The 16312-nt window shown below is 41.9% G+C and overlaps 1 protein-coding gene across 2 annotated transcripts in view; it reads left to right on the top strand.

Moving 5' to 3' along the window:
• The first annotated feature begins 10248 nt into the window (after positions 1-10248).
• The window catches only part of Stx7 (syntaxin 7), a 33830-nt gene continuing 27766 nt past the window's right edge, over positions 10249-16312 (top strand). The window contains exon 1 of one of the 2 annotated variants that reach the window (XM_051164155.1): positions 10249-10402. The gene's annotated coding sequence lies outside the window, so the exon portion shown is untranslated. The remainder of the gene's footprint in view (positions 10403-16312) is intronic. The other variant, XM_051164156.1, reaches the window with a different exon arrangement.

Raw genomic sequence — 16312 nt, 5'->3', positions numbered from 1 at the left:
AATGGAAATGTTCTGAGCCATATCAAAGAGACAGATGCATTGCGCTTGTTAAAAAATCCATTTAACTATATGTAGCTTGATTCAGATAACAAAATATATATTACATGTGTAATATGATACATTATATTGTAACTACATTATATTAATACATAGAATATATGATTATGCATTGTATATGTTATAATAGTATGTATTATATATTATATAAAGCTTTATTCAGATAAAAAATATCATCCTTTAAGAAAAGAAAAGGGAAAAAAACCAGTTCCTTAGAAAGGAATTCAGATCAACAACTAACAAGCCTATCTGCAAAACACATGCGCCATACTTTATTGAAGTGGGTAGAAAAAAAGAGATTATCTTGGTACATTTGGAAACATTGTTTTGACTTAATTCTCTAATTGCTATGAGCACTATATTTCAGATTTTATTTTTTCACATGTGTATGAGCCCGTAATTTTGAAACAACCTTTATATCGCGCAAATGAACAACTTGTAGCTCATAGAAGATAGATTCTTCCTTGTTAGAGGAAGATGTCCTCAGAACCATAGGAGGACACCTGATGGCTAGGGTGAAGACTGTGATGCTGGATTACACTCAAACGGATTGGCATACGCTCCTGTTTGTAGACGTAGAGAAAACAGATGGAATCATAGATATGTGTATATAGATGAGTTTATAGACTACATCTGTTTCCTAGCTTTATCTATCTCCCAAAGAACCCATTCTGACAACAGTAAGCTCTCTAATCTTGGATTCTAAATACTTTTCACAATTAAAAAAAAAGGGGGGGGGGTTTGGAGTAAAATGAGTAAATTAGAGTTGGAATGGAAAAAAAATTGAAGGTAAGGTTGGGCTGCCTTGTGCCAACAAATGCAAAGTAAAATTAAAAGACCCATAAAATGCACAAAGTACACACTGGAGAAAACTTTCAATGGCAGTGGGGATATCAGGCTCAGACAATAAAGTGCTTTCCATGCAATCAGGTGGGTCTGAGTTCGAATCTCCAGTACCCACATAAGAAGACAGGGGTCACAGCAGCCTGTGTTTGTCATCTCAGCGCCGGGAGGATCCCTGGATCTGGTAACCAGCCTAGCTGAATCAAGATGTTCTAGGTTTAACAAGAGCCCTTGTGTCAAAAAATTAGGTGCAGAGATCTTAAGAAATATACCCCATAATGACCTCTCTCCCCACACTAATACACACACATGTGCATGCACATGTAGTGCACACACACAGAGATCCCTAATGTGTACACACACACACATACACGAATTCTAAATAATGGAAGACTGGAGAGACAAATTGAACTAAAAGCATAAAGAATAACATATAGATCCACAAACTCATGCTGATATAAATAGATGATTAAAAAATAAATCTGGGAGAAGTGACAAACTCCTCCTTAGATAAAATTAGAAAGAAATAGAAAATAAACCCTAGAAAAATAATCGCACATGTTCTGATGGGTGCTCCTCAAAATTCACTGGTGATTTTTTAAAATTGATATACAAGACTTTAAGGAAATATAAAATATGCCCACCATCTCAAAATATCTCTCCCCAAAGAGTGACTAATTATCAGTGAGGTTTCAATACAGTCTTGTAAACTGTACTGTTGTCACTCTTGTTTGCAGTGGTGATGGAGACATTGCTTCACTATGTGCTGGCCTCACAATAATCTGTCTGCCTCGGCTTCTCAGTTACCATGGTTTCAGATACACAGCCAGCCCGTACACTTAATATTCTTCCCTAATATGGGCTTCCAGTCTACTCCCCTTGATTATAAAGCAGGCATGGGATGCTTCCCTAGTGTAATAAGGAAGTGGAAATAGTTCTTGCCCTTCCCAGACACTCAGACACCACCTTAACCAAGGGCTGCAGCCATCATCACCAACAACAGGTCCTGCCGACCTCCTGTTCTATGTGAGGTGAGGGTCACTTTCATTCTGGTTTGCTTTCCAAGAGACCCTGCCCAATCACAGAACTCAACAGAGAGAGGAAAGCTGAGGCGTATTTTGCAGAACATTTGATTAAAAAGTGTCAAGGGCATGACAAAGAAACACAGAAATAGTCACTGGTGGGAGGCGACAAAGGAAACACTGTATAGACATGGCATGAATTCCTGGACTGGTTCCCAGAACAGCCGACATCCATGGTGCTGTTTCACTGAAGTCAGTAGTTTAATTGATACTACAGGACAGAAGTTCCTTGCTTATTTTAGACAAATGTCATATAAGTTGTTTACCTTAAAGCGACCGAATGGGTCGCATATACAAATTATAGAGGATCTTTGGGGACTCATCTAAACTTCTTTCTACATTTATTTGTTTGTTTATTTATTTATTGAGAGAGAGAGAGAGACAGAGAGACAGTGAGGCAGAGAGGCAGAGAGAGAGAGTGTGTGTGTGTATGTGTGTTCACGCTTGCAGGCACTGTGCACACATGTGGAGCTCAGAGCGCTAATGTGGGAGTCACTTCTCTTTCTGCGTCATGTGCGGCTGGGGATTGCCAGGCTTGACAGCGAATGCCTTTAGCTATAAACGCCCTCCCCGCCCCTGTTGTATTTATTTGTTTGCTTGCTTATTGCAAGGTCTTACTCCATAGCTCACTCCGACCTGTAGCTTTCTATGTCGGTCAAGCTGGTCTCAAGTTCACAGCAGTCTTCTTGCCCCAACCTCCTAGGTTCTGGGATTTTTCAGGCATGAGCGGCCATGCTCAGCTAGCAACTTTTCTATGTCTAAAATTAAAAAAAAAAAAAAAAAAAAAGAAAAACCACTTGAAAACGAGGAAGCAGGAGCAGCAGATGATAGTTAAAGATAACCTCTCCGAGCCAAGCACAGGAATAAGAAAACCCCCAGTGTTGGTTACGCTGTGGCCACGAGGGGAGGAAGAGAGCAGATAGACGAGTTCTCTAAAGCAGTGTTTTCTGGTGTGTGGAACATCAGGGTCCAAAGCACTGTCCTTACATGTAAGGTGACTCAACAGTGCATCCTCTGACCTTGTGCATCTTTAAGAATGAAGGGCTGCTCAACGGGCAAAATACTGAGACCAAACGATACTGAGACTGCCCAAAGCAAAGTAGACGAGATCGCCCCTGTTTTGTCACCGGAAGAAGCTTGGGCATAGTTTTGAAAGTTTGCCATGATAAAGAGCTCGGACTTAATTTTGAGACCAGTGTTTTGTATAATGCAAACTTGAAAGCTGTTTTAAGAGTTTCTGTTGCTGTGATAAAACACCATAACCAAGAGCAGGTTGGAGAGGAGGAATTTATTTTATCTCATAGTTTGTACTCCATCATCCATGAGGGAAGTCAGGGCAGGGACTCAAGGCAGGAACTTGGAGGCAAAAATTGATGCAGTGGGCCATGGAGCAATGCTGTGTCCTGGCTTGCTTCCCATGGCTTGCTCATCCTGCATCCTAATACAACCTAGTACCACCAGCCAAGGGGTAGCACCACCCACAGTAAGGTTGGCCTTGCCCACACCAATCATCAGCCAAGAAAATGCCCTATAGGCTTTCCCACAATCCAATCTAGTGGGGCCATTTTCTCAATTGATGTTTTCTCTTCCCAAATGACTCCAGTTTGTCTAAAGTTGACATAAAGTTAGGCAACACAAAAGTGTTCTCAAATACTCAATATAAAAAAATATTCATAGTGAAATATATTCAGAAATGTTGGATCAAATAAAATCACACCTGTTTCTTTACTGAGCCACCCTTCTTGGCCTCTGATTTATGAGTGTGCAATGTGCTCTTTAATTTTCAAAATGTCATAGGTTGCTCAAGCATTTCTCTGTAGACCGGTTCCCAGCTTCCTTTACCCACCTCCAAGTTCCACCATCTCACTGCTGAGCTCATCTGTCTTGAAGTAATCCACATTGAGGCACATGATGATCACAAAGTGATGGTTTCCAGGTCAGGCTTCCGGCAGGCGAGTAGCTTCATGGGAATAATAAAATGGAGCAAAACTGGATTTGTCACTTTCATTGCTGCTTTAATGGACAAGGAACGGACAATGATGGAGAAAAGCAGAAGACTTGTGGAAACAGTGTTCGAAAAATACTGATTAAAAACAGGTGTCTATGGTTTGATGCGCCTCCTGAGGTTCATGTGTTAAAAGTGGAGTCCTGAGTTCGTACAAGTCATGGCAAATCCCAACGGTCAATTTAGGGAAGTTTGGAGTCACCTTGTAACAGGCGTTTGAGCACGCTTTTGGCAGATTATCAGGATTTAATTAACTGAGTCAGGAAGCCTCATTAACTGTGGGTGATACCATTCCCTGAGATGAAATCCTGGACTGGAAAGGAGAAAGTGAGCTAAACATAGGTATTTGCCACTCTCTTCTACTTGACTGTAAATGTAGTGTGACCAGCTGCCTCATGTGCCCGCTGCTGTCACTTCTTTGTTAGGACAGACAGTAACTGCAATGTGTGGGCCACAATAAACACTTCCTTCCTTCTTCCCTCCCTCCCTCCCTCCCTTCTTTCCTACTTTCCTTTCTTCCTTCCCTCTTTCCTTCCCTAAGTTACCTTTGTCACAGAATTCATACAGCCACAGGAAAAGTAAGACAATGCATTAATGCTGCTTAGAGGGAGTTAACTGGGATTAGGAAAGACCATAAGGGCATTAGCAGCTTTACCTGAAGATTGCTACCTTGACACATGCTTCTTTAACCTTCAAAATGTTGCACATTAGGTTTAAAACATTCATTGTGAAAGACAAATGTTGCATCAAATGAAGTCATGCCCGTTTCTTTACTGAGCCCCTTCTCAGGGCCTCTGATGTGCAAATGTGCAGTTCTCCCCCAGAAGGAAAGCAAAGTATCATAGTCCTAGGCTTGATAGCCTCCAGAACCATAAACCCAAACAAATGTCTATTCTTTATAAATCAATCAGTCCCATATTGTGTTATAGTAACAAAAAAAAATGGACTGGTGTAAATATAAAGATTATCCTGACACAAGTGTCCATTTAGAACCTCAGTTATAATCCAAATGGTTCAGCATCACCACAGACCCTGACCTGTGATAGCTTTTGTCATAGGAAACAAGTTGACCCCAGGAGGCTGCAAGGCTATTCAAATGATGACATCCCAAGGTAACTCTGACCTGCTGCATACTAAGAACCTTTGCTCTAGTGCAGACTTCAGAGACACAGCCATGGTTTTCTCATTATATTATAAACCACAAGCTTTCCTAAGTCAAACTGTGGGTCTCAATTAGCAAGATAGCTTTGCCTTGCTACCTATAGTTTTCTTTTTGCATCTTCTGTTTTTCTAGATTTTCTACAAGATTATACAATAATCATTGAAAAGCATTTAGGTTTTGTTTGCTTGTTTGTTTGTTTTAGTTTATTGGCCAGTAAATAAAAGGGAAATGTTTACATATTCCCATCCACTGGAATGCTATTCAGAAGCAGGTGAAAGAGCAGTGAGTGACTCCCTAATACATAGGCAGCTTTTACAGCAGATATTTGCATAGGGAAAGAAAGATGCTAACAACTATCCAATGTCTCGCTTTGATTGCCTCTCAAATTCTTTCCGAGAAAATGTAATTCACAGCAAAATAACTACTTCTGAAAACCCCAAATTGCTCCTCATGGCTTGCTCACCCTGCATTTTCTGCTTGGTCCCCAGCGGGTGGAAGTGTGTGGGAGGAATTAGGATGTGTGGCTTTGTTGGAGGAGGTGTTGTAACCGGCCTAAACTCTACAAAACTACAGCCTCTCCGTTGAGACCCACTTTAGTTCCTAGCAGGACTGTAGCTCCTCTGTTAACGCCAGCTCCTAGCGTATCAGAAACCATTTTAACTTAAGGTCTCCATTTTGATAAGGTGAAATTAGGTTCAAGTTCTCAGGCCCTACGTGCTTGGAACCAGGAAGGTTCAATGTTTGTTGCTTAGAATAAAACAATAGATGGTAAATGTATGTTCTGCTTGGGTTAAAGATAAATGATGTTCTGTTAGAGTTAAGGCCGCAACATCCTGCTATGTTCCTTACTCCCAGAGAACTAGAAAGTCCCCAAGAGCTCTCCTACCTTAAATCCCAGCCAATCAGCTTAAAATGCTTTGTCTAGCCACCTGGACATTGTGCCCAGAACAAAATAGATTCTTCTTGTGTCTAATTGGTCAAAATGACGTGATGCTGCCCTCCTCATTTCCTACCTGGTTACCTAGTTGTTACCTGGTTATAGTTTTTCTTATAAAAAGCCTACCGTAGGAGCCGACCAATGTCACGGTCTAATTCCCAAGTTCTTACTGAGGCACTGATTAACTAGTTCTTGTTACCAGTGTCACAGTCTGAATTTACAGGCCGTGGCACTGAGCAGTCAGTTCTTCATCAGTGTTCAACTAAACTTCCATCAATCTGAGTCTGGTGTTTGAGCGGCCAGTATGTGCCTGTTCCTGAACCAATAAAATGAGGGATACCATTGGTGGTGGGCTTTGAGGTTTCAAAAGCCCACTCCATTCCTGGTTAACTAGGTCTCCCTGCTCCCGTGTGTGTGTGTGTGTGTGTGTGTGTGTGTGTGTGTGTGTGTCTGTATGTGTATGTATGTGTGTGTGTCTGTGTGTATATGTCTGTATGTCTGTGTGTGTGTGTATGTGTCTGTATGTCTGTGTGTGTGTATGTGTGTGTATGTGTGTGTGTTTGTGTGTGTCTGTGTATGTGTCTGTCTGCCTTGTTCTTATGGATCAGATGTAAGGTCTCATCTACCTCTCCAGCACCATGCCTTCCTGCCTGGTGCCATGCTCCTTGCTGTGATGGCCATGTACACACTCTGAGACTGTAATAGGGCTCCAATTAAATGCTTTCTTTTTATAAGTCACCTTGGTCATAGTGTCTCTTCACAAAATCAGGCATGTAACTAGGGCCAACTCCTAGAAGTGTGAAAGCATTTACTTTGTGGGGGTGCAATGATTGCTTCTTAAAGGTCCTGGTTCAATCACTAGCTGAGATGGATTGGGCCTCAGTGGATTCAGGGCATCTATCAGAATCTCGCTGAATACCTGCGAAGTAATGAAATGTCAGGAACTCCTTTGGAGTCCATTTACTCTCTGGGCCTCTAAGTTCAGCAGGGCATTCCGGCTTAATTTTTCTCTTTGAAGTCAAACAACCAGGAAGGAATCCAATTATAACATTATTTTTAAATGACAACTTGGAATAAGCCCAAGATTTGACTTAAAACCACCAGCCTTAGTCCCAGGATAGTCAGTGAGCGGCAGAGCAAGCTGAAGAAGTCCCAGCCCCAGGGCTTCCTCTAGGGCCCAGCACACTCCCCTCCAGCCAGCCCAGAGTTCTAGCAAAAGTAGCTGGGAAAGGCATATGGAAATTGCACCTGATATCAGCTTTATTTCATAAAGGCTGTCTTTCACTCTCCATACCCAGTTGATGTACAAACCTTCTTATGTATTTGTTGCATTAACCTTCACTCCTTCTCCATCTTATTTGCCCCACTGCAGCCCTTCAATATCTCTAATGTTGATGCAATTCCTTACTGAGGCATGCTGTTATTCCATGTCTCCTAACTGTCATTCATATATATATATATATATATATATATATATATATATATATATATACACACACACACACATATAATAAATAACATACAGCAAGGAGAATGATGAAACAATCAGGAATTATGTAAATGTTCCATTTACAGTGTTTTGGCTATTTGTATTTGGCAACCTTGAAGAAAACAAATTTTTCTACTTGGTGAGTCTAAAATTCTGAATGTAAATCTGTAACTATCCTATCTAATCTCTACCAACTTACAACATCTGTCAGACTTAAAAATTCTCAACCCCTACATAACTAAGCTAAATTGTGAAATTAATCTACCTAATCTTCAACCCCATCAGAGACTTAAGAAGGGATAAAATTAATTTCCTGAGTAAACAGGAAGTGCAGATTGGCACCTTCCAAAATTGAAAAAAGAATGTCAGAGACAGTTTGTTGCCAGGACAGTCACCCAAAACTCTCTATAATTTTGGAATATCATGTTTAGCCATCTGGCCCAGTGTATATGACAGACATATTTGTGAGGCAGGAACTATTGAGGACTTGCTTACACTGGCTTGGCAGAATTTGGCCATCAACCCTGCTTCCATCACAGCTTGCCCATTTTTAGGCAGAATTCTGTCTGTGGCTGAAACAGGATTTTTTTTTTCCCCCCAGTGGCTTGTTTGCCACATTTGAAGTCATCTCCATAAGGAGGTTCTTTGATATTCATCATCTTCTTTGAGGTAGGCTGGGTGTTTCCAGGAGTTAACCTGTCTTATTGTCAAAGAATCTTTAAAATAATAAAAGCATCTTTAGATGCCATATTCTGTAGGTCTCTGAGGCTTTTGAAGACCTTATCAATCTATTCTACTTTATCTAACTATAGGAACATATCTATCTGTTAAATTTAGGATGTATATTCTTGTGATAAAAATATGCTAGTAATTGACATAAGCATGATTTGACCAACTAACAATTAGCTTATATTACTTAATTATCCTAAACTGCCTGCTATAGTACTTTCAAGATGCTGAAAATAAAACTTGAATTGTAGTTGACTTGTATGGTTACAACACTATATATATAAATATATATATATATATATATATATATATATATATATACACACACACACAATGTATGTGAAGAATAATCTTAAATTTGGATTCTATACCAATGTATCTAAATTAAACTTATTTTGCCTTGATATACAAAATTCTATACCAGTGAATTAAAAATAACCGTGTGAGTAACAATTGAGGCCTTAAGTTGAGGAGTAGATTCAATAATCTACATTTTGACACCAGCACCCCGTAGGAAAACAGCCTACTCTGCTCATTGTGATATCCGTAGCACAAGGCTTGATAGCTGGTGCAGGATGGATCTCAGCACGTGTTTGTTGAATGAATCAGGTGGTAGGAAGGATTCTAGAGTCTGGACCAGGACACTCACGCCTGTGCTGTTGCTCACTGGCAGTGTGACCCAGGAGGGTTCCAGGTTCCCCAACCTATGCAATGAGGAAACAGAACCTGATTTTTGGAAAGGGACTCTGTAGCTCTAACGGTTAACAAGACTTTTTATTACAGAGATTGCTGCTTATCAGAGAATGATTTTTTTTGAAAAAAAAGGAGCGATTTCTTAAAACCTGAATTTCCTCTGCATCTCGAAAAACGTATAATGTCGCTATCTTGGGCTAACATTTCTAAAAGTTCACAGTGGGAACTACAGGTAGAGTTCAGTGGTGGATCAAATGCTCAAAATGTGAGGCCCAACATGTGAGCTACTTAGCAGGGAGGCAGGAGGCAGGGGGATTGCCAGATCAAGGCCTGTCTGAGCAATGGAGTACAAGGTTAGTCTGGGCAACCTATGGAGACCCTTTCTGAAATACAAAACAAACAGACAAAAATGCTGGAATAATGGTCACAGGTAAGGCACTTGCTTCCCACGGGCAAGGCCCTTGGTTCTGTCTCTAGTACCCGACAAAATAGAGCAAAACTCAACGGTTCACAATGGCTCTAGTGGAATTACATTGATTTAAATGGGTGGATGTCCTCTGATCCGTGTGCTCACTCCATTGTGTGGATCCGACTTGGAGGGATGCAGTGTTTGAGTCTGACCTAAATCATCTATGTGTGCTCGCATGTGTAATACCAACCACGTACAGTTTGCTCTGTGGTTCTGGTCCACAATATTACGGATTTCCGCCGTCTTAATTATAGGCAAAGATCAAGCCAATCTATATTCTAATTAATTTGGCAAAGTATTTATTTCACCTGAGCAACTGATGCTTCTCATCTGAGAGCCACATGTTTTTTTGAAAAGCTATTGTTGGAACGTTTTGCACTCTTAAAGGCAGGGGAAACTGCATCCTGTATTTCAAGGAAGCCAGAACGATCACGAACGGGGAAAACATCTTTACCAAGTGGGCACCTGGAGGTCATTCTTCATTTAGTCTTTCGTTGGTTCAGCTAGTATTGCTTTGACATTTTTTTTAGTGGCATTTTAAGATGGAGTTGTCAAAGTCTACTGCAGAGCTGAGGATGATAGGAAACAGGACCTGCCACAGGAGCTGACTGCGCCTCTGGGATCCAGGGAGGACGGTGCGACCGAATAAAGAAAGCAGCGTTCCTCTATCCCTTCCTCTTTTGCACGTAGACTTTCATTATCAGCATATCAGCCTTCAAAGCACAGCTTCCTAGCAATTTTGCTAGTCCCTCCAAGCTTTCCTTGTCCTGGCCAATGGGAGAGGCGCGAGCCCCGCCTCCTTCTTCCTAGGGCTGAGCCCACTGAGCATGCGCAGTGGGCGTACTCCCGCCACCGCCCATCAGCTGAGACCAGCGGCGGCCGGCGCTGGGCCCCCGAGGTGACAGCGGCCGGAGGACGCGGAGAAGGAAGGTTAGGGTAAGAGGAGGTTTGCAGAGGCGGCGCGGGGGGAGGGTATGGGGGGCCTCGGGAAGAGTACTCCAGGAGTGCAGCCCCCGGTGGCTGTTTTGGGGTGCGCAGGATCGAGCTTCCCCGGGTCGCAGAGCCGGCGCGTCTCCGGCTCCCACGCCCTGCAGTGGACACTCCGGGACTCGCGGCCGTGGATCCTCCGAGACTGGACCTCATTGCCAGCTCCGGGAGGGCGACAGCTTTGTTCCCATTCTCTTTCAGGTTCTAGTGCAGAAGAACAGCAAAGCAAACGCAATGGGCCGTGGTCATCTGGCCACAGGTTCTTTCTGGGGCCCATTGCGTTTGCTTTGCTGTTTCTTTGACCTACCTTGTGCATGTCTTTAGTTGATTTACCCCAGGACCTTTAACAAAGTATTTCAAGAATTCGCATCTGTGTTTCTAGGTTAAGTTCAGACCAAAAAAAAAAAAAAAAAAAAAAAGCGTGAGTGAGGGTGGGGTGGGGAGAAGCCCTCTAGTCAAATGCTAATTTTTCCTTAGTTTTTTTTTAACATGCTTAGATTTTATATACATGTATCATTTTTTGGTTGCTTCAGATCTTGTATTCTGACAGTAATTATCATTTACAAGGTGTCCGAAATCAGAAGAAGAAGAAAGGAAAAAAAAAAAAAAAAAAAAGGAAGTAACCATGGAGTACTGGTTTGGTCCTGTTGGAGGCAGGCATTTCTTTTAGGTGTACTGGTGAAGCTGCACTGGGCAGAGACTGATAAACTTGTTAAATTGTGTCTTGTGATGTGGATGGCTTTACAAGCTGCCTTCGAAGTTGGCCCCAGGCTTGTGACTAGTTAAGAATCAGGCTGTAGTTTCCCAGTGTGTGGGGAAGTTAATGAAACACTGTATTAACTCGTCGTCGACCTCTGCGGCATTTTCCTTCAGCTAGCTTCCCTCTTACACTGCTCCCTATTAACACTCATTTCTAATTTTGATTAGGTTCCCAAGTTCATCCAAGTGCTGCTGGTTGAAAATCGTTAGTAGTTATGTTGAGCTATATGAAGCTAATGGTGCGCGCACAAGGTCTTGGTTCCGTCCTCAGCACTACAGAATAGTATGGCTATGTCTATGTCTGTGACTGCTACATAAAACGCCCGTGGTCTGATTTGGTACGGCTGTGTTTCACGAGAACTTGAAATATTAGAGTGTAAAACTGTGAGGACCAAAACCAAACAAACACAAACCCTTGGTGAATTAACCTAGAACCAAATAGTGTGGCATAGTGGTTCAACTGATGAAGGAGCTGGGCTGAAATGCTCTCTTTGGTAGTTTGAGGAAGGCGTACTCCTAGGGAAGAAGGCTGAGCACCCTCAGGTGGGTCCATTGATTATCTAGCTGATTCCTCTCCTGTCTTAGGGACTGAAAATAAACAGTGTGTCTGTTTGGATCATCTAAGTGTGATCAGTGGTTTGAAGTAGACGTTACGTTGACAGAGAGCAACAGTGGTGGCTTTAGCTTCTCTAGAGTGTGGTTACCCCTTGCGGAGAGGAGCTAGTTGTCACGTGGACATCACAGGAAGGGCCTTCTAGAGATGGAACCCAGGAAAGCCAAGGCAGGCAGTAAGCCAGCAGCTTAGAGTTTTAGGAACGTTAATATCCACTCTGAGGCTGGGTGTGTGTTCTTAGGGAATTAGTATACTTGTTCATTCATACTACAAACACTTATTCAGGACCTATTTTGTAGCCAAGCGCTAGCGAATAGAATAGGTCCACGATTCACACTCCCCTGCACACCCCCCTCCCACACACACACCCACACACAGATAAAAACCCTGGGGACAAAAGAGAAGGAAGCTCAGTATTTTATGCTGGTGTTCATGATTAAGAAAGTGAAACTGGCCCTTTGGTTTGAACAGGCTAACTTTCCAGCCGGAAGTCTTAAGGATTCTACAGTGTGTACAGCAGTAACTGTGTGGCAGGGTTTTACATTCAAGAATCTGCATCAAAATTCCCTTTGTTCATTTCCTTATTGTTCTTTCCACACAGTCTTGAGACAGCTCTCACCCTGGGTGCTGCGCTTTGATCCTCCCTTCTCCTCTTTTAACCTTAGTGTTTATGTATCTTCATAAAAAGATCATTACTGAGATGTTGAGTTGAACACTGTCCAATAGAACTTTCTGTGGTGATAGAAATGAACATGCGAGCTGTGCAAGCCGCCGGCCCCTGGCCACATATAACTTCTGAGCACTTGACAGGTGGCTTTCGTTTAACCTAATTCATTTTAATAGTCCATGTCAGTAGTAGCTGTTCTTCAGGCAGAGCAGGTGCATGATGCATTACAGAATTATTTTTGAGCGAAGACACTAGGAATTCCAAGTATGTTTTCAGCAAGAATACTTTTGTGCGTTGCAGTTAAAGCTAAGGACTGCAGGTAGTTATAGACCACGAACATTTTATGAACACAGAATTAATTAGGTCACTTGTAAAAATCATGAACTTTAAAGTCATTTATTGATAACTATTTATGTACTCATCTTTTTTTTTTTTTTTTTTTTTTTTACAGAAAACTTAGCCATCGTCCCACTTATTTTGTATTCAAAGAGCCAACTCTTGTCTTTTAAGAGTCCTCATTAATTGGCTCCATCCGTGTAGGCCTGCAGGAAGGTGACGGGTTTGGCTGTGTACTTGACTGTGTCCACATGTGCTAAGTTGTTGTACAGAAAGCAATAGGATTTAGTCTAGTGTCTGTAAAAAAATGTTAACTTCAAGATTTACTTTCAGATTTTAGGCCCTTTACTCATCTTAAACGAGTTATTTGTTCTCCATGATGCCTTGGTTTCTTTGTGAAAAACTAGAATGGTAATTAAGTCTACTGCATAGGCTTTTGAGAGTGAGAAAAAGGCACCACGTGTAGAAATAGATTCAGCCCATTCTCAGATTGATGTTCATTCATCACCCAGGGCTGGACTAACATGGCCATCTCCATATACTCTCTGATAAAATCCATGCAGATGAAAAGTGGTAGATCTTATAATGAATAAAGCCTGCTTGCCTTACCAACAGGCATATTCCTAGGTTTGTTTGCTCTAGTACAGGGACAAGAACAGGCTGTGCTTGTGACTGTCTGACTTACTCTTTGGAATGAAAAAAAAAATCCCTTTAAAAGAAAACACTGAGAAGATTTGCACTGTATGTATATGGATTTTGAGAGTGAAGGGAAAACTGGAATCTGTAGCATGAATTAACAGGACTCTGACCTTAGTCTCTGTGGGGGAGGGAGGTTAGGCTGCAGGGGAGCATGTGGCTGTAAGCTTCTGATGAGGGCCCCTCAGGTGCAGGAGTGCTTCAGGTCTGTCCTCTGTGTACACTGGAAAAGCATTTGGTCCCTGGACTGCATTATCTTATTTTGATCCTGGCAGGAGGCCCAGATGCTAAGGATCTTGCCCAAGGTACAGATTTCTGGTTGCCAGCTATCCTGGCAGCTGAGCAGACAGTTGATGAGCTCTGTAACTTCAAAGATATACAGACAGACAGACGGACAGACAGATGGGCATATGAGACTTATTTGTGCCCATGGCTAAAGGAGGGATTATTCATATTACAGGTATTGCCTGTAAATCAAGGGAACTTTTGGAAGTCTGATAGAAATATGCTACTGAGCCAAGAGAAAATTGTCTTGATCTGCTTATTACAATATTGTCAATAAAAAGGCTTGAGGTACTCCCAGATCCTACGAGGAGACAGTCCTTGAAAACACAAAGAAGAGAAACAAGTCTTCCACAAAGAACATGGAATAGAAAACATACAAAGTGAATGGGTTTTATGGCTGAGAAGCAAAGCGGAGATGAGAAATGATGCGTAGGGACTTTTTTCTCAGAGCGATGTGCATTTTAAAAATCACATGGTGATTATCACACATCTTTGTTAAAATTAAAAGCCACTGGATTGTATTATTTAAATGGTTGGATTGTGTGGTATATGAATTATATCTTAATAAACATTTTTTTTAAGGATGGGGCTAGCAAGATGGCTTAACAGCTAAGGGCGCTTGTTGCTAAGCCTGATGCCTTGAGTTTGATCCCTGGGACTCACGTGATGGGCGGGGAGAAGTTGTCCTTTGATCTGCTTGTGCTCACAGTAGCACACACACACCACACACACACCACACACATACACACATATACACATACAACCACAAATACATACACACACTCACCACACACACCACATATACACACATACACACACTACACACATATACACACATACACATGCCACGCACACACACACACCACATATACACACATACACACACTACACACATATACACACATACACATGCCACGCACGCACACACACACACCACACATATACACATATACACACACATATACACATATACACAACACATAGTCACATATATATACCACACACACAGACACACACACACCATACACACACACACATACCATACATAAACACATACCACAAACACACACACCACACACATGTACACACATACACCACATATGCGCATACTACACACATACATACCACACACACACCACACACATACAAAACACACACACAGAGAGAAAATGTTTAAAAAAATTAAAGATATGAATTAGAGAGATCTAATTGGTTCATAGAATGCTTAAAACAGTATTAGGGTAATTAACTCTCCAGACCTAAGCTGATCTTGATCTCAAGGTCCTTATGTTTTAGTGACATGGTGCTGGGGTCGCAGGCATGCAACATCACACCAAACTTTGCTTGTCCGGCCCTACTCAACCTGGCCCAGCTCTTTACATGGCTGCAATCCTAACTCAGTGTTGCCTGGCCCAGCTCTTTACATGGCTGTCACCTGCAAGGATGCTTTTTCCTGCTACCCAGTTGCTGTGGGTCAGCTCTTAGTTCAGGTTTGAATTTGCTTTTGATGAAATTGGTTTTGAGTCTATATCTAGGACCTGGAAAACATACCAAAGCGCCCAAGACTGTCCGATGACCAGGCACACTCCAGGACTACAGAACGAGCTGCTTAGCCAGTAGTATCAGCTCAGCTATAGTGTCTCCTCCCAGCACCTCCCGTTGTGCCTTCCCTACCCTCAGGCTTCTTGTTTGTGTATTCAACCCAACGTTCTATCAAAAATATCATTTAATTCTATCAGTATAGGACACATATACAGGTTTCTTTCTTTAAAAAAAGTATTCTCTAAACAATACATTGTAACAACTACATACATAACATGAGACTTAAGCATAATCAGGTTTTAGTATCTGTGTGCCCTGGTCTGTTGCAAATACCAATGGTTTTACACTAGATTATGGTCAAACTGAGTCTGGAGACCAGGCTTCCGCTCTTCTGGAGTCATTTTCTCTGTGTTAACAAACTTGGGTAATGTTGCAATCTGAACCCTGGGCTTAGATCTCACCTTCATCCATGGGTGGTTCCTGTTACTCTGGACCAGTTACTTCATCTTTGTAAGTCACGGTTCGCTCCAAAGAACACCTCACGAGGACTGGAAGAAGGGGGCTGTGAGGTTCAGTTGGGCAGCCGGCGTGAACTGTTTTCACTTCACATATATGAAGTATGTGTTTAGGTCATCCTTCTCATGCCCTGTCTTGGCTGCCTGCCGCTGATACCAGGCTGGAACCATTTGGTCCAGGCCCGGCCACAAGCTTCCCCTTCCTTTGATAAAAATCGTTTGCCCTTTCCACGTGTTCTAGATCTGTCCAATTGGTCTTCAAGTCTAAGCCGTTGTTTTCTGTATATATTATACCAAAGTATACAACCTATATTGTTAGGCTTTATAAATGCTTTCTAGAAAATAGCGGTAGTAATTTTCCCTTTTCAACCATATATATAATCTCCCAGGTGGATACTTTGGGGGCTATGTTTACCAATAATTTAAAAAATATTTAATTGTATGAC

The sequence above is a fragment of the Acomys russatus genome, chromosome 21 (assembly GCF_903995435.1).
Source record: "Acomys russatus chromosome 21, mAcoRus1.1, whole genome shotgun sequence".
NCBI classification, from domain to species: Eukaryota; Metazoa; Chordata; class Mammalia; order Rodentia; family Muridae; genus Acomys; species Acomys russatus.
Note: the sequence above shows the minus strand (reverse complement) of the source record. Positions and strands in the feature narration are given on the sequence as shown.